Genomic DNA, 7828 nt, shown 5'->3' with positions numbered 1-7828 from the left:
GAGAGAGAGAGAGTCTTGTAATGGGGGAGGGGAGATGACTCAGTTTATGGGAGAGAAGACGAGGAGAACTAGATAATTAAATGGAGGAAGAGGAGCTGAGGGGACAGGAGGAGATAGGAGAGGGAGGGGGAGGAGGTGAGAGGAGGAGAGGAGATAGGAGAGGAAGAGGAGCAGAGGGGAGAAGAGGAGAGGAGATAGGAGTGGGAGGGAGGAGGGGAGGGAGACAGGGGAGGGAGACGGGGGAGGGAGGAGGACAGGGAGACGGGGGAGGGAGGCAGATGGAGGGTATGGGGGAGTAAAAATAGACAGAGACAGGAAAGAGGAGGTGTAGACGTCTTTCTGTTGTCTGCCTCCTCATCCCCTCGTCCCCGTTATTATCCCCGTGTGCGTGTGTGCGTGTGTGTGTGTGTGCGTGTGTGTGTGCGTGTGCTTTGGTTTTAACAGGATAGTTAGCGGGCTAACAGGCTCAATGGTGCTCATAATGATATTCATAATAGTAATGGAATTAATAATAATGGTATTACCTCTACAGCTAATAATAATAACACTGATGGTAATAATAATTAGGACTGCTCACATCCGCGCACCCCGCACCGGGGAGGAGATCCGTGTTGCCAGATTGGGATAGATTTACCACAATTTGGCAACCCTGAAATCTGAAATCTGGTCCAATCTGGCAACACTGGCTGAGATAAATTCTCAGGGGTGACCCGACGAGGACCTATTTATTGTTCACCTGCTTTGGCAATGTAGATGTTTCTTTCTCATGCCAATAAAGATTTTTAAAATTATTGCAGTGAATTGAGAGAGAGAGAGAGAGAGAGAGAGAGAGAGAGAGAGAGAGAGAGAGAGAGAGAGAGAGAGAGAGAGAGAGAGAGAGAGAGAGAGAGAGAGAGAGAGAGAAAGTAAAGAAGGCATAGACAATGCAGTTGGAAAAATTAACCACATCTTTATGACTATAGCTCATAAATCACAATTGAAAAAATCCAGCCACAAACCCCAAAAACATAAAGAGAACAATTGGTTTGATAGAGAATGTCAAGAAAAAAGAAAAGAACTTAGAAAATTATCCAATCAGAAACACAGAGACCCAAGCAATACAGACGTTCGCCTTCTTTACTGTAACATGCTCAAACAATACAAACGTACACTTAAGATCAAAAAGGCTCAATACACACTCAAACAACTGACAATAATTGAGGAGTCCATAAACACAAACAAATTCTGGGAAAATTGGAAAAACCTAAACAAAACCAAACCCAACCAACCAGTTATACAAGATGGAGACATTTGGATCAATCACTTCAAAAACCTATACAGCAACATCCCTATCAAATCAGATTCGGAGCAAACTCAAATTACAGAAAACTTAAACAAATTAGAATTGGCCATCAAAGACTCCCAGAACCCTTTAGATCTATTTATCACTGAAAAACAAGTGGAAGAAAAATTAAACAACCTTAAGCCAAAGAAATCATGTGGAATTGACGGCATCCTAAACGAGATGTTGAAACACAGCAGTAAAAAAATCAGATTGGCTATTCTAAAATTATTAAACTTGATCCTGAGTGTAGGTTACTTCCCAGACGTCTGGAATCGTGGTCTCATAACACCTATTTTTAAAAATGGAAATAAATCTGACCCTGATAATTACAGAGGCATTTGTGTGAACAGTAACCTGGGGAAGGTTTTCTGTAGCATTATTAATTCGAGACTCATAGACTTCCTTATGAAACACAATGTCCTGAGCAAAAGTCAAATTGGATTCATACCAAATCACCGCACATCAGATCATATTTACACCCTACACACCCTAGTAGACAAATATATCAACCAAAACAAAACCAAAATATTTGCTTGTTTCATTGATTTCAAAAAAGCATTCGACTCAATTTGGCACATTGGATTACTTTACAAACTTCTTCAAAGCGGTATAGGGGGTAAAGCATATGACATAATAAAATCAATGTACACAAACAACATGTGCGGCATCAAGATTGGACACAAGCGAACAGTTTTTATTACTCAGGAGCGGGGAGTGAGACAAGGCTGCTGTCTATCACCTGCACTGTTTAACATTTACATAAATGAGCTGGCCTCCATTCTGGAACGGTCCACAGTGCCTGGTCTCACTCTCCACAACACAGAGATCAAATTCCTGCTTTACGCAGATGATTTAATCTTGTTAAGTCCCACAAAAGAAGGACTTCAACAGAGTCTAGACCTACTCGACCGTTACTGTCAGACCTGGGCCCTGGCTGTTAACATTAAGAAAACAAAAACCATGATATTCCAGAAAAGACCCAGATGTCTGGGAAACACATTGCACTTCACAATAGGAACACATAAAATAGAAAACTGTTTAGAATATAATTATTTAGGCCTGAAAATAAGTCCCACTGGAAGTTTCAATCCAGCAGTCAATGAACTGAGAGAGAAAGCACGCAGGGCTTTTTATGCAATCAAAAGACAAATTTACATTCAGATTCCAATTCTAATTTGGCTCAAATTACTTCAAGCAATTATTGAACCCCTCTTGCTCTATGGAAGTGAAGTGTGGGGCCCACAAACAAACCAACTTTTTGACCAATGGGAAAAAAATTCAATTGAAATTGCAAACACCGAATTTTGCAAAAGCATTCTGCAGGTACACAGGACAACCACTAACAACGCCTGCAGAGCTGAATTAGGTCAGTATCCACTTCTATTAAAAATCCAAAAACGATCAATTAAATATTGGCTACATCTAAAACAAAGTGACCCCCACTCCTTCCAGCACAAAGCCCTGCAAAGTCAAGAGATGAACAGGAGTCCCCTCGCTCAGCTGGTCCTGAGGCTCTGTCCAAAGAGAGGTTCCCCCTCTGCTCTGCCTCAGGACCAGTCGGAGAATATATCAATTAGACTCAACCAAATTATAAAACATCAGAAACAAACCTACCTCACCAATTGGAACACTAAAACCCACACACAGAGCAAAATGCAGGGTTATCTGGCCCTAAATAGACAGCACACTGTGGCCCCCTACCTGACCACAGTGACTGATGTTACACATAGAGTGTTGCTAACAAAGTACAGACTGAGCGCTCACTGCCTGGCCATAGAAACAGGCCGCCATAAGAAGTCATGGCTGCCCCAAGAGGAGCGGCTGTGCCAGCAGTGTGAAGAAGCTGCTGTAGAGACCGAGCAGCACTTCCTCCTACACTGCCCCAAATTCAAAAATATCCGCGAAATATACTTTAGCAAATTCGGCCAAAAACACCCTAATTTTATAAACTCCCATGTAGACCAACTACAAATATTAATGGGAGAGAGAAAAGAGAGCTCCGTCCTCGCAGCACAATTTATTTCAGCTTGCCACAACATGAGAGGATGACATTCTACACCAGGCCTCACTGTTTGATTGATTAATGATTATTAGTAACCTATAATGCGTTTTATGTAGCTTTTCATTAATTTTATTTATTATTTTTTTTTTATTATTATTATTTTTTTTTATTATTATTATTATTATTTTTTATTATTATTTTTTTTTTATTTTTATATATATATATATATATATATATATTTTTTTTTTTTACATATGTACATATGTATATCTGTATGTTATGTTATATTGTTACAGGTTGATATATGTACATATTGTTCTGACGTTCCATATTGTTATTATCGTAATATTTGTAATACTGTAATGCTTTGGCAACACTGTTTGGACTACCAATAGTCATGCCAATAAAGCTTTTTTGAATTGAATTGAATTGAGAGAGAGAGAGAGAGAGAGAGGTCCGTGTGTAACGGCGCAGTGTTGGGCGGGGGCTCCCTCTACTGGCCGTTCTGATGACGCACAAACAAAATGAATTCACCGGGGGGTGGGGGGGGGGGCGACACGCTCCGGTGTTTCCTCATCCGCCCCGGAAGTGCCGCCGCTAGCTCACTAAGCTAACTCGATTAGCACTCAACACCGGCGACGGAGCGACGAGGTAGGAGCTTCTCTTGTTCTGGTCCGTGTCGCTTGGTCTGGGTCCGGGGTTAGGGGTATTTTACCTGGGGAGGACTTTCTGCTTCCCGGTCTGCTGCTAACGTAGCGAGCTAACTAGAACCGCTCCCGGATCACTGAGTCCCCACTAGATCCGCTCCCAAATCGAGACCCCACTAGACCCGCTCCGGGATCACCGAGACCCCACTAGACCCGCTCCGGGATCACTCAGACCCCACTAGACCCGCTCCGGGATCACCGAGTCCCCACTAGACCCGCTCCGGGATCACCGAGACCCCACTAGACCCGCTCCGGGATCACTGAGTCCCCACTAGATCCGCTCCCAAATCGAGACCCCACTAGATCCGCTCCCAAATCGAGACCCCACTAGACCCGCCCCGGGATCACTCAGACCCCACTAGACCCGCTCCGGGATCACTCAGACCCCGCTAGACCCGCTCCGGGATCACTCAGACCCCACTAGACCCGCTCCGGGATCAACGAGACCCCACTAGATCCATTCCCGGATCACTCCTGTCCTGCGCTTATCAAAGCGACGAAGACCTCCGGATGAATCTTCATATCTGGTTTATCTGCCCGATCTGATGGAGTTCCGGGTCTGATGGGGTTCCGGGACGGGTGGGGTTCCGGGTCTGTTGGGGTCCGGGTCTGGTGAGGTACTGTTGTGTAGACCCGTCCCGGGAGGAGGGTGAGACCCTGCTCATGGAGTGTGAGTAACCCGTTCCGGGAGGTTGGGGTGTGTACTGTAGGGTGAGCCCGGGCCGTGGAGGGTGAGCCCGGACCGTGGAGGGTTAGACCGGGCCGTGGAGGGTTAGACCGGGCCGTGGAGGGTGAGACCGGGCCGTGGAGGGTGAGACCGGCCCGTGGAGGGTGAGACCGGGCCGTGGAGGGTTAGACCGGGCCGTGGAGGGTGAGACCGGCCCGTGGAGGGTGAGACCGGCCCGAGGAGGGTGATCCCTGGTGTTTAGCTGAACAACACCTCAGCTGTTGATCTGCTGTGAGTCAGGACTGGGGATTGCACCCACACCCCTCCGGCGTTTCCGTGTCATTATTAATCAATACACTCGCTAATAAGCAATAATCACTTGTTACGCGCGGCATTAGTATACAGCCAAACCCTCGGGAATAATCCAGTGTGTGTGTGTGTGTTGTGTTCAGACCGTAACACGGTACTGGTTGTCTGCTGCGCGGCTCCAGGATGTTGTTTCGTCGGGTCGCTGCTCAGTAGGGGCTTCCCTGCGCGTCCTGACGAGTCCAGACCAGTTAGGGGAACATTACTTTAAATGATCTCCCTCCATGAACGGAGGCAGGCAGCTTTGTGTAAGTAGATTATGTGAATCGAGTCCTCTGTCTGCTGTGTTGTTGTTTACTCCATGGGCCACCGATCAGTGATAATTTCGGTTGAGCAGGTTAGCGGGCTGATGGGCGATAAGTCATCATTCATGCTGCTGAGCCTGTTGTTCTGAATGTAGAGTACCATTTATCGACCCCTTGGGAAAGGGCTTCCCTTACAGTTGATCATGTTAATGTAACTAATACAGGTTGATGTTACTGTACTACAGGTAGTTGTTACTGTATTACAGGTTAATGTAACTGTAATACAGGTTTATGTTACTGTACTACAGGTTAATGTAACTGTATTACAGGTTATAGTAACTAATACAGGTTAATGTAACTGTATTACAGGTTACTGTAACTAATACAGGTTGATGTTACTGTACTACAGGTTAAAGTTACTGTACTACAGGTTAATGTAACTAATACAGGTTGATGTTACTGTATTACAGGTTGATGTTACTGTACTACAGGTTAATGTTACTGTACTACAGGTTAATGTAACTAATACAGGTTGATGTTACTTTATTACAGGTTAATGTTACTGTACTACAGGTTGATGTTACTGTATTACAGGTTAATGTTACTGTATTGCAGGTTAGTGTTACTGTACTACAGGTTAATGTAACTGTGCTACAGGTTAATGTAACTAATACAGGTTGCTGTTACTGTATTACAGGTTAATGTAACTGTACTACAGGTTACTGTAACTAATACAGGTTAATGTTACTGTATTACAGGTTAATGTTACTGTACTACAGGTTAATGTAACTGTACTACAGGTTAATGTAACTAATACAGGTTAATGTCACTGTATTACAGGTTGATGTTACTGTACTGCAGGTTGATGTTATTGTATTACAGGTTGATGTTACTGTATTACAGGTTAACGTTACTGTACTACAGGTTAATGTTACTGTATTACAGGTTAATGTAACTAATACAGGTAAATGTTACTGTACTACAGGTTAATGCAACTGTACTACAGGTTAATGTAACTAATACAGGTTAATGTTACTGTATTACAGGTTACTGTTACTGTACTACAGGTTAATGTTACTGTATTACAGGTTAATGTAACTTTAATACAGGTTAAAGTTACTGTACTACAGGTTAATCAGTCCCTCCAGAAAAACACGATTATGCGATCGCACTTTCACCGCATAAATTGCAGATTTCCGCGTAAAATATGCGGGGCTTGCATGATTTCATAATCCCCGCATTTTCCTTGCCAAAAAGTCACATATATCTTAGCAGAAAGTTGAAAAATGTTGCGTTTATTTCACACAAGAGCAGCCATTTCCCCCTGTTGCCATGGGAACGTTTTGAAGTGACGTAATTACGCGACGTGAACGTCATCGAAAAGCTGCATTATCCGCAAGTTCCCGCATTTTTTTCGCATTTTTTCTGGTGGGGGAGGGGGTTATGATGGGGGAGGGGGTTCTGGTGGGGGAGGGGGTTCTGGTGGGGGAGGGGGTTCTGATGGGGGAGGGTGTTCTGATGGGGGTTCTGGTGGGGGAGGGGGTTCTGATGGGGGTTCTGGTGGGGGAGGGGGTTCTGGTGGGGGTTCTGGTGGGGGTTCTGATGGGGGAGGGGGTTCTGATGGGGGTTCTGTCTGGTGGGGGAGGGGGTTCTGATGGGGGTTCTGGTGGGGGAGGGGGTTCTGGTGGGGGTTCTGATGGGGGTGGGGGTTCTGATGGGGGTTCTGATGGGGTTGGGGGTTCTGATGGGGGAGGGGGTTCTGGAGGGGGTTCTGGTGGGGGAGGGGGTTCTGGTGGGGGTTCTGGTGGGGGAGGGGGTTCTGGTGGGGGTTCTGGTGGGGGTTCTGGTGGGGGAGGGGGTTCTGGAGGGGGTTCTGGTGGGGGAGGGGGTTCTGGTGGGGGTTCTGTCTGGTGGGGGAGGGGGTTCTGGTGGGGGTTCTGTCTGGTGGGGTGCGGTGGGCCCTGGGTCCAGCGTTGTCCCTCCTCATACCTCTCCCTCCCCAGCCACTGTGTCCCGGCGGAGTGCCGTCCGGTCTCTGTCCCAGGGGGTCCCGGTGTGTGTGTGTGTGTGTGTGTGTGTGTGTGTGTCAGAGCGTGGCGGCGTTGTCCCCACGGCCACACAGACGGCCGTGTGTCTCCCTGACTCGGCCCTTTGTCAGCCCGTCCCCGTGGCGACGGGGCCACTTAGGGCCGGTCCATGGGGTGTGAATGTGAGCGTCTGTGTGGGTCGTTGTCTGTAACGAGCGGCGTGTGGCCGCCGGGGAACAGCTGGCCGTCTGTCCAGGGACGGCCGCTGGAGACCGCCGGGAGTGGCAGACTGCTGCAGGGCTGTCCTCGGACTCAGCTAGAGTATGAACGCGTTGGACGCTTGGTAAAACACTGACACAGGCCGGTAGGAACAGGATGGCAGCTGCGCCAGACCAGTGGGTCATGATGGTCAGGATAGCAAGAGATACGCAGGGAGGAGGAGGAGGTTGGCTTTCCTTGTCAGTCACCCCCTCTCATAGCATCTCTGTCT

At 46.8% G+C, this 7828-nt stretch overlaps 1 protein-coding gene across 1 annotated transcript in view; it reads left to right on the top strand.

The window, feature by feature from the left end:
• Nucleotides 1-3859: 3859 nt before the first annotated feature.
• Nucleotides 3860-7828, top strand: part of LOC307084958 (cell division control protein 42 homolog) — an 8549-nt gene continuing 4580 nt past the window's right edge. Inside the window, exon 1 of the mRNA XM_079749517.1 lies at nt 3860-3977. The gene's annotated coding sequence lies outside the window, so the exon portion shown is untranslated. The remainder of the gene's footprint in view (nt 3978-7828) is intronic.

This window comes from Pollachius pollachius, assembly GCF_949987615.1.
Source record: "Pollachius pollachius genome assembly, chromosome: 13".
Taxonomy (NCBI): Eukaryota; Metazoa; Chordata; class Actinopteri; order Gadiformes; family Gadidae; genus Pollachius; species Pollachius pollachius.
This window is presented reverse-complemented; position numbering and strand designations above follow the sequence as displayed.